An 11,511-nucleotide genomic window follows, 5' to 3' on the forward strand; every position below is an offset into this window, starting at 1 on the left:
AGTTTGATTTCTTTTTAGTTTCTTGAAACATGGTATCTCTCCATAACACTGGGTGCCCTGTAGTAACTATGTAGACCAGGATAGTGTTGAATTCACAGGAATGTGCCTCCTTCTGTGCTTAGCTCTGCTGTACTCTCTCCAGAGGGCGGGAGCTAAAGGAATACTCCACCATGCCAGGTAGAATCACATTTCTTTCTTTATATAAGGACATCCAAGTTTCACATCATTTAATGAAGAGGTAATATTTTAGCCAAGTTGTATTTTGTTATCTATCTAAAAACACAGGTGATTTAGCTAATGCATTTACAACTGGAAGACAACTCAGATTCATTTATCTAAAATCTCTTTTATGCCACTAGTAGGCTGTACTTCCTACCATGGCAATAACAAAATGTCCTTACATGGAACGTGATTTTTTTCTATCCAGGATAATTTTTTAATTTCTGTTAATGCTAAGATTGCTTTTCTTCTGGGAAAAAATGACATTGGAATTTTACTGGCTTATTGCATCCAAACTTTGATAGATTTTCATAGATTAGGTACTTTCAAAATATCTAATTGACAACATCTGTGAAAGCCCAATACTGTCCAATCTAACAAGGGCTATTTGCTGTCCAGAGTAACCCTTGAAGAGAACATCAACACTTTAACAAGTTCAGCATTAAAAGATCCCACCACTTGAATCACGTTATCCTCACAAGGGCAAAGGTCTTTAAAAAAGAAAAAAAAAGTAATTCATTTATCTTTGTCATATAAAAACTCTTCTATTGTAACCACAGCAGGAGCCTGAGTCCTCTGAACAGAGACTCTGGTGTGGGTTTTCACAAGATGATCAGTGAATTCCTGTTAAGGAGACTTGGTGAACACAATCTCTTTCCAGAGGTCAGGAGTCAGGTAGCTGTAGGTCTTGGAGATGGCATCAAATGTGGCCTTGGCAAAGCTGCCCAGGATGGCAGTGCAGCCTCTTGCTGAAGTGTAGAAGTTATCTATACTGGCCATCATCAGTAGCTTCTTGGGCACAGGAGCAGAGACAATGGTAGTGTCTCTAGGGACAGGGATGAGACAGTGGCCTGTCACCTTGCATGGAACAGTGTGAGGCTTGCCAATCTTGTTCCCCCCAGTAGCCTCTCCTCACAGGGACGATGGAAAGCTTGGCCAAGATGATGGCCCCTCAGATGGCAGTGACAACCTCCTTGGAGCACTTAACACCAAGACCAACGTGACCATTGAAGTCCCCAATAGCAACGAATGCCTTGAACCTGGTCCACAGGCCAGCATGAGTCTGCTTCTGCACTGGCATGATTTTCAGAACCTCATCCTTTAGGGATGCACCCATGAAAAAGTCAATGATCTCAGACTCCTTAATGGGCAGAGAGAACAGGTAGATCTCCTCCAAAGACTTGATCTTCATGTCCTTAACCAAACGGCCCAGCTTGGTGACAATTATCCATTCCTGGTCTTCAGCTTTACCTCTGCGAGCCCCACCGCCTCAACCACGACCAAGGTCCATAAGTCCGCTGCCAAATCCTCCGTGGAAGCCACTGCAGCCTCCTAATCCTGGGTCCGTGGGCCCTCCAGGCCCTCCTGCTGCACCAGCATCATCAGCCATTTGGTGTTTTCCTGGAGAAGAAGAAGCAGGGAGGTCTTTAATTATATCATTCCTCATGTGCTGTTTGAACTCCAGATAAGGGCAAGGACTTGGAACCACTGTGCTTTTGATGGAAGAGCACATAATTCTTTTAATTTCTTCAGAGTCTGTTATGTCTCCCTTTTCATTTCTGATTTTATTTGGATAGTGTCCCTCTGTCTTTTGGTTAAGTGTTTGTCTATCCTGTTGATTTTCTCAACACTAGCTCTTGGTTTCATTGATTCTTTTTTTTTTCTTAGATATTTTCCTTTCCCAGTTTTCCCTTCAAAAAACAAAAAACAAACAAAACAACAAAAACAAACCCCTGTTGCCTCCTCCCTCGCCATGCCTAACACCCCACCCTCTCCCACTTATTGGCCCTGGCATTCCCCTACACTGGGGCACAGAACCTTCACAGGGCTGAGGTCCTCTCCTCCTATTGATGATCAAACTTGCAATCCTCTACCATACACATGCTGCCAGAACAACCAGACCCCTCCATGTGCAGTCCTTGGTTGGTGGTTGAGACCCTGGGAGCTCTGAGGGTACTAGTTAGTTCATATTGTTGTTCGTCCTAAGGGGCTGCATAGGTCCTCAGCTCCATAGGTCCTTTCTCTAACTCCTTCACTGGGGACCCTGTACTCAGTTCAATGGATGGCTGTGAGCCTCTACATCTGTATTAGTCAGGTACCGTCAGAGCCTCTCAGGAGATAGCTATATTTAGGCTGGCTTGCCCTTCCTTCAGTCTCTGCTCCATAGTTAATCTCTGCAACTCCTTCTGTGGGTATTTGGTTCCCCCTTTTAAGAAGGAATGAAATGTCCACCTTTTGGTCTTCCTTCTTCTTAAGTTTCTTGTGGTTTGTGGGTTGTTCTTCCTGTATACCAAACTTCTGGGCTAATAACCACTTATCAGAGAGTGCATACCGTGTTTGTTCTTTTGTGATTGGGTTACCTCACTCAGGATGATATTCTCCAGATCCATCCATTTACCTAAGAATTTCATAAATTTATTGTTTTTAATAGCTGAGTAGTACTCCATTGTGTAGATGTACCACAATTTCTGTATCCACTACTCTGTTGAGGGACATCTGGGTTCTTTTCAGGTTCTGGCTATTATAAATAAGGTTGCTATGAACATGGTGGAGCATGTGTCCTTATCACATGTTGCAGTATCTTTTGGGTATATGCCCAGGAGTGATATAGCTTGGTCCTCTGGTAGAACTATGTCCAATTTCTGGAGGAACTGCCAAACTGATTTACAGAGTGGTTGTACCAGTTTGCAATCCCACCAGCAATGAAGTAATGGTTTCATTGCTTCTTTATATTGTTTGTTGTTAACTGAAATCAACCCTGAGTCTGATTATTTCCTTCCTTCTAGTTTTCTATAGTGTAATTTTTTTTCCTAGAGCTTTCTGGTATACATTTGAATTGCTGGTATGAAACTTTCTAATCTCTTTATGGAGGCACTTAGTGCTAGGAAGTTTCCTCATAGTGCTGCTTTAATTGTGTCCCATAAATTTGGGTATTCTATCCTTCAAATTTTCATTGAACTACAAAAAGTCTTTAATTTCGTTATTTCTTCTGTCCTCGGCTTATTGAGGAGAGAGTTGTTTAATTTCCACTACCTTGTTGGCTTTCTGTTTTGTTTTTGTTGAAGTTCATCTTTAATCCATGGTAGTCTGATAAGATACAAGGTGTTATTTCAATTTTCTTGTATCTGTTGAAACTTGCTTTGTGACCAAGTACATTTTAGAGAAATATCCATGAGGTGCCGAGAAGAAGGTGTATATATATTTGTGTGTTTGTTTAGGTGAAATATCCTGTAAATGTAGGTCCAAATGATTCATAATGACTGTTAGTTGGATTGACCTGTCAATTGGTGAGAGTGAGGTGCTGAAGTCTCCCATTATTAATTGTGTCAGGTTTGATGTGTGGTTTAAGCTTTAGCAATGTTTCTTTTACAAATGTGGGTGTTGCCTTGTGTTTGAGGCATAGATGTTCAGAATTTAGATATCTTGGTATACTTTTCCTTTGATAAGTACAAAGTGTCCATCCCTGTCTCTCTCTGATTAAGTTTGGTTGAAAGTGTACTTTATTACATATTAGAGTGGCTACTCCAGCTTGTTTGTTTGTTTGTTTGTTTGTTTTTGTTTTTTGTGTTTTGAAAACTTTTATTCACTTCTCTTCTCTGGGGCAATGTCTATGTTTATTGCTGAGGTGGGTTTCTTGTATGCAGCAGAAAGATGGATCCTGATTTTTCCATCCATTCTGTTTGACTGTGTCTGTTTGCCTGAGTCCATTAATGTTGAGATATATTAATGACCATTGCTATTTCCTATTATTTTGATGCTGATGTTGTTAGTGTACATGTGTGTGTGTGGCTCCATGTTGTAACAAAGGTTGTCTTAATGTCTATGTTACATATTTTAATTACAATTTGATTTAAGGTCATTTTCTTGTGCTTTGGTTGTGTTAGAATATCCAAGGCTTGCCATAGTAAGGTAGCTAGGCTCTGAAGATATATTGCTCTGGCTTTTATTGATTCTGTTCTTTCAAGTGAATTTAGTCATCTGGATGGCTTTAGTTCCTGAATGTTCCTATTTTAGTCAGTACTGGGAGGGCCCCAAATTCACTACTCATATTTACTAACACGTATTTAAATCCCTTGACTTCCCTTAACATTTCCATATCCCACACCATCCCCAATCCTCAGTAAAGACAGAACAAACTAACTGCTTCTTATAAAACATCCTTGTCAAACTGTCACAAGAACTTCAACCTGATTGGGTATAATTGCTGCTGGGTCTTCTTAGGCCATGTGCTCTCCCCATGTTATCTCTTTCCATCTCAAGATAATATCCTTGCACTCTTATGTTTCAGAGGACACTAAGATCAAACAGCTTTCCCCCAGTTCCAGAAGAATGAGCTTCACTCTAGCAACTATGCTCAACTCTACTATGCTCATTAGCCATAGATTTCGCCCCACCCTTCTCTCTTGTTTGCATCTGTCTAGGGTTACTGTTATGTATTGATATTTGAGGTTTGAGAAACTGTCACTAATAACAAACAATACTTCCAAAGAGGGCTTGGAAATTGTTTTATAGAACAATTAGAATTCCCATCAATCCTACATTCAAGCCCCTTCCTTCATTTAATGACTTTTCTGTCTTTGTCGTCTATGACTAGACAAATAGTTATTGTAGAGAATAACCAGACAGATATGGTGGCTTCCCACAATTGTCTTGTCAATACTATTTGTCACATGTGCATCATCCTTACTCTGATTCCCTCCTCTGTTGACAAGAGGGGGGTGCTCTACCTCTATATCCAGGATTGATACAATCCTAAGTAGAAAACAGGTATTGCTAGCAAACTTTACTGTTTCTTCAGCATCTGGTATCCAGTAAGCATCATCAATATCCAGAGAATATCCAAATTACTCAACCCATGAAGATAGGAGTTGAAACAGTATTATACATTCTGCTAAGGTTATTACTTCTTTAACACTCTCTTGTATATAATGTGAACCTGTCATTTTGTCTCCTGCTCTTGACTCTGATCTTGGTCTACTGGCTCTTTAGTGTTGCACAACCTTGCCAATTTGGAGATTTCTAGCAGTTTGTTGCTCCCAAGACTAGCTCACAACTGGCATGTACAGCTTCTCCCGTAACCCTACCAAATAACCTTACCTTACCATTCACCAACTTCTCTGATCCTGGTATTGCCATGACTCCTTATCTTTTTCAATTTATCTTCTTTGTTATCTCAAACTGCTTCAAGGTATTAGAGATACATTCTATAGGGGCATTAAATCCTCTAAACTCTATTAAACTTTACTTCTTGATACTCTGCCTCATTCCCAGTGCCCTACAGTCCATAACACCTTGATTCGTAGTGTACTCAACTCTACTGTTGCCTACCTGCTAGTTGGTTGCATGCGAGTATTTCTCTTCCCCAAGCTGGAGGTGATACATAGAGAAAACCCTGTACCATTTCTCTTCCTGGACTCAATAAATGCCTGACATAATAAAAAAGCAGTTTAAATCTTGCCCCTCCTGGCTGTCATGAAAGTAACTGCAGGTGTTACATGGACAGCAGGTTTGAGCAATTCCTAGACCTTGTATCATTCATTTTCTTCCCAGTACATGTAGGAAATGCAACAGGTGGACCAAACCATATTCACCCTTCAAGGACAAATTGAATCCCTGGCTACAGTAGTACTCCAAAAACTGAAGGGGATTAGATCTTCTTACAGCTGAAAAAGGTGGCCTTTGCCTCTTTATCCCAGAGGAATGATGCTTCCATATCAACCAATCAGGTATAGAAAAAAAACAAACAGCCCTCCAAAAATGTGAGGAACAACTCAATGCCTCCAGCCCCTGAAATTTTGAGGACCCTATATGTAAGAGGACACTTCTGTTCCTGACCTTTCTCCTTATTTTTCTGCTTTTACTAATCAAACTATGCTTTAGAAATCTCTTCTCTACATTTTCCAATGACAAATTAAAAACAAATAATCTCTAATTGAACAATCAGTTACTGTTATCTAACTACCAAAAACACCAGCCAGAGCTGGATGTAATAGTAACTTTTATTTTCCTGTTGTAAGTTTTGTCGGGAAGAATAACTGCCTCTATCAGCTAACCTTGGCCTGGTCCTGGAAGCTTCTAGCCTCTGTAAAACCCTATCTAGGCCTAGAACATTTTCAGCCTCTGAGACTTACTGATGAATAAGCTTACACTTTCTTGTTCATTTTGATCTCTGACTGGCTAGTTCAACTCAGGTGTTCTGGCTCAAACTCATCTCCTAGCTGAATTATAAATCAGGCTTTTCTCTCAGCCTCTGAGTTGCTCTGCCTGACTTCAAACTATTTCTAAGAATCTTTTTTAAACTTCTAGCTCCTTCTCATTCTCTTGCTTGCTCTGTCATTACCTTTGCCTAGCTTGTTCTCCCTTCAATCTGTTTTCTTAAAACTCTACTGGTAACAGTGCTGCCTTCTCCCTCTCTGTGCTATGCTACTAGTTACCTCTCAAATCTACTGTTCTCCATGAGTTTTACTGTATTCTTGTGCTGTACTTTCTTCTTCCTCCTATACTGTCTGTCTCTGCCTTAAGTACCTTTCCTCCTGTCATGAGAGTTGGGCATATCCTTTGCTACCAAATCTTTCAATGATTCTTCATTTACTGATATTCACACATCATTTTTCAAAAATATGTACTTCCTTCATTGTTTTGGATTAAAGGTAAGCACTAAGGGTGTGTCTGTATTCCTGTCAGAGTGATTGAAGGTATCTGCTAAGAGTTAAGCCACTCCTTAACTTTTGAAACAGGTTTGACTATCCTGAAACAGCTGGAGGCACATGGTTACTGAATATGTCTTGAATATTATCTGATGGTGAGAATCAACAGTGCCCTGAAGAAGACAGCAGGAAAGAGTCTAAAGAAAGAGCACAGCGCTCTCATTCCTTGCCTCAACATCACCCCTCTCAAGTTCCTCATTTTGTAAAATAATATACAAAAAGAGGGCTGTTAGTAGGCATTTCTACCAGCCTGCCCTCAGAGGGCAGCAGGATACATTATCACTAGTTGCCAAGATGTGACACATTTTCAGTGTCAACGTGAGCCATGTATTCTCTCAATCACATGTACTAGTACCCTTATAAAAAATCAGTACCTCTTTGTCTCTTTTCCTTTCACTCACTCTTAGAGGTAGCCTCTACATATCCCATTCATCCAGTAACCTCTCCATATAAGATCTTTTGTATGTGGCACCTGCTGCTTAAATCACAACACCTTCAATTTCAGAAACAATTTTTAAAATGATGTTAAAAATGGGATACATTTCTGAAAAATATCTTGGAAAATATTATCAATGACAATCACAGGCAATAGAATTTGTCCAGTGGCAGGAAAAAAATTTAGGAATTGGCTACTCAAATTAAGAGTAGGGGCCATTGTTTACATACCAACTGCACTACCTTTAAAATGGTTAACTTGTAATCCTGTTTAGATAGACCAATGGCCCTTAACTAATAAGAAATTACATATGCTTGAACAGCTAATAAAAGAACAGTTAGAAACTAAGCATGTCAAGGAAACTACTAGTCCTCTCAGTTCTCCTGAATTTATAATAAAAAAAATCTGAACATGGAGAATGTTAACTAATTTGACAGCTGTAAACAAAGTAATTATATCAATTTGGACTTTTTCATATGTGATACCTTTACCTTCTTTATTACCTAAAGATTGGCCTATTATGGTTGTTGATTTGTGACTGTTTTTTTTTTACTATACCCTTAAAGGAACAAGATACAGAGAAATTTGCTTTCACAGTGCCTACTTATAATAATTCCCAACCTGTGAAAAAATATGAATGGAAAGTCATTTCTCAAGGAATATTAAATAGTCCATTTTTATGTCAATATTTTGTGTATCGACAACTGGAAGTAGTTTGTAAACAATGTTCTCAATCCATTATCACTATATAGATGATATTTTATTGGCTGCATTTAATACAGACTTTAATATAGACACCTTAGAAGGAAATGTTTAATTGTCCACAGAGGCTGCTATATTTACTGTGAGGATGCATAACCTTCAATATAGATATAATCCTCAACATAATCAAGAATAGCTTAAACAAAGGGGGAAATATAGCAAAATTTTAGCAGAGCCATTATATATGGCAGGAATTCCTGAGTGATGGCAGATAGGCTTTGATATAGCCCTTTTCCGTGATTGTTATTTGAAAATTTATGAGGCTGTTCCTTTGAATGATCAAGGACTTTGTATGACTTAGGTCGGAGGCATACCTGGCAAACCAGGAATCTCATATGCCTTAGAATGTGTACATAATGAATGGTTCCTTAGGAAAACTCCTATATCAGATAAGATTGCATGTGGAAACTGACTTGCTAAAAGTACATTTTTGAAGCCTGGCAGTGCTGGCACATACCTTTAACCCCAGCACTTTGGAGGCAGAGGCAGGTGGTCCTCTGAGGTCGAGACTAACCTGTCTACAGAGTGAGTTCCAGGACAGCCAGGGCTATAGAGAGAAACCCTGTCTCGAAAACCTCCCCCCAAAAAGTACCTTTCTGAATATAAATAAACAGTGCTTCAGACTTTAACAGGCTAAAACTCCTGCTGCTTGAGAAAGCATAGCCTCACCCTGTAGTGTCACTCTTTCTTCCATCCTACCACATAAGACAGACTAAAAGTACCTGACCACATACTCAGAGAGATCAAGCAAGTCCCAACAGATACAATGATGTTGAAATAATCCTCTGTATTCTACCAGACCACCACTGATTAAACCTGGATATAAACAACAGAAACAACAGAGATCTTAAGAATTTATGGAAACCGAACAATTCTCTAATGAATGAAAAATGTGTCAAGACAAAAAGAAAGAAATTCAAGACTTGTTAGAATTTAAGAAAAATAAATATACAGCATTCTCAAACTTGTGGGACACAATGAAAAGAGTACTAAGAGGAAAGGTCATAGCACTAATTGCCTTCATAAATGAACTGAAAATATTTGATACTGGCAATTTAACAGCACACAAGAAATCCCTAGAAAAAAAGAAGTCATATCCAAGAGGGACCATAAGAAATAATCACTTTAAATGATGAAATCAGTGAAACATATACAAAGAACAAACCAAACAGGTGACTCATTGAGAAAATCAACAAGATAAACACATCCTTATGCAAACTAACTAAACGGTTGGGAGAGAATATCAAAATTCACAAAATCAGATACAATAGTATAGATATAAAAATGATAGTGAGCTCTGAGGTGTCCAGGTTAGTTGATACTATTGTTTTTCCTTTGGGGTTGCCATCCAATTCATCTCCTTCTATCCTCGCCCTAGCTGTGCTACAGGCGTTCCTGACCTCAGTCCAGTGGTTGGCTGTATCTGCCTCTGTCTCTGTAAGCTTCTGGTAGAGCCTCTCAGAGGACAGCCATAGTAGGCTCCTGTCTGCAAGTATAATCATCAGTAATAGTATCAGGGATGGTGGCCACCCATAGATGGATCCCAAGTGGGGCCAGTGACTAGTCAGCCTTTCCTTTAGTCTCTGCTCCATTTTTATCCCTGCATTTCCTTTAGACAGAACAATTCTGTGTTGAAAAATTTGAAGGTGAGTTTATGTCCCTGTCTCTCCACTGAGGGCAGTGTCTAACTACTGAAAGTGGTCAGGTTACATCTCCACACTGCTGGGCACTTTGGCAAAGGTCATCCTCTTGAGTTCTGGGAGCCTCTCACATTCCATGACTCTGGGACTTTCTAGAGGTGCTCCCTAAATCCCTGCAGCTGTATATTTCTATTAATTCTCCTGGCCTTCTGGAGTGAGACAAAGCCACCAGCCAAAGAGCATATATGGGCAGGTCCATGCCCAAGGCACATATGTAGCAGTGGATTGCCTTGTTTGGCCTGAGTAGGAGAGGTTTTGCCTAATCTTATAGATACCAGATGCTCCAGGGAAGGGGGATGCTGGGGTAGTGAGTTAGAAGTGGGTGGGTGGGGGCGGGAAGAACCTGGTCAGAGGCAGGTGGGAGGGAGAGGGGATGAAGAACTCTGGGAGGCAACATTTTGAATGTAAATAAAATAATTTAATAAAAGAAATTAAAAGAAAAAGAAAATATTGAGAGTGAGGAAATTCAGAGTTGTAAGAGTATACTTAAAGAACCTTTACTTTACCAAATGGGAAACTTTAAATGAAATGGATCATTTTTATAGATCATATAAATAAAGCAAATAAGCCTATAATCCCTAGTGAAATAGACTTAGTCTTTCATACTTTTCCAACCAAAATAAAGCCCAGAGGCAGATGGTTTTAGCATATAATTTTTTAGGAAGAGTTAATGCCCATGCTCCTCAGATTATTGTAGAAAACAGAAACAGAAGACATATAGTCCAATTCATTTTCTAAGGCCACAGTTAGGCAGCTATCCAAACTACATAAAGATGCAACATTGAAATTAGGAAAAAGACATATTTTCACAATTACCTCAAATAGCAGGCAGCATTATCCAAGCAAGTGAAAGACTTTTATGATAAAAAATTCAGGTCTCTGAAGATACCTGAAAATGAAAGATCTCCAATGCTCATGGGCTGGAAGGATTAATATGGCCATTCTACAAAAACTAATCTGGGAATTAATTGCAATCTCCATAAAAATTACAACACAATTTGTTACAGACCTTGAATGGACAATTCTCAACTTTATAAGGAAACACACAAAGGAAAAATACACAGAATACCTAACAAAATCCTAAACAATAAAAGAAATGATCAAGGGTCCACCATACATAATTTCAAAAACTAATATAGAGCTAATAAAGTCCATGTTATTTGCAAAAAAGAGACACATTGATCAATGGAAGGAAAATAGGACACAGACACGAATATACAAATATATACTTGATATTTGATAAAGGATCCAGAAATATATACACTGGCAAAGACACACCATCTTCAACAGGTGGTGCTGGTCAAACGGGATACCTGTATGTAGAAGAATGCAAGTTGATCCATACTTTTTCCTACCATACACAAAACTAAAGGCCAAGTAGATAAAAGACCTCAAAATAAAACCAGATATACTGAACTTAAGAGAAGAGAAAATGAAGAGCAGCATTGAATTCATTGGCACAGGAGATGGCTATTTGCAGGCACTAAGATGAACAATTCTTAAATGGGGCCTCATAAAACTGAAAAGCTTCTATTCGGCCCAAAACGCCTTCAATTGGACAAAGGTGAAGCCTACAGAATGGGAAAATATGTTTGCCAATTCCATAATCAATAAAATATTAAATTCCATCTCCCCTTGCTCATGTGCAGGCCACATCAGTTGGAAGAACAGATGACTGACCCATCTT

General features: G+C 39.2%; 1 pseudogene; it reads right to left on the reverse strand.

The window, feature by feature from the left end:
- Positions 1-60: 60 nt before the first annotated feature.
- LOC116102067 overlaps positions 61-11,511 on the reverse strand; it is a 56,760-nt pseudogene continuing 45,309 nt past the window's right edge.

This window comes from Mastomys coucha, unplaced genomic scaffold (assembly GCF_008632895.1).
Source record: "Mastomys coucha isolate ucsf_1 unplaced genomic scaffold, UCSF_Mcou_1 pScaffold21, whole genome shotgun sequence".
NCBI lineage: Eukaryota > Metazoa > Chordata > Mammalia > Rodentia > Muridae > Mastomys > Mastomys coucha.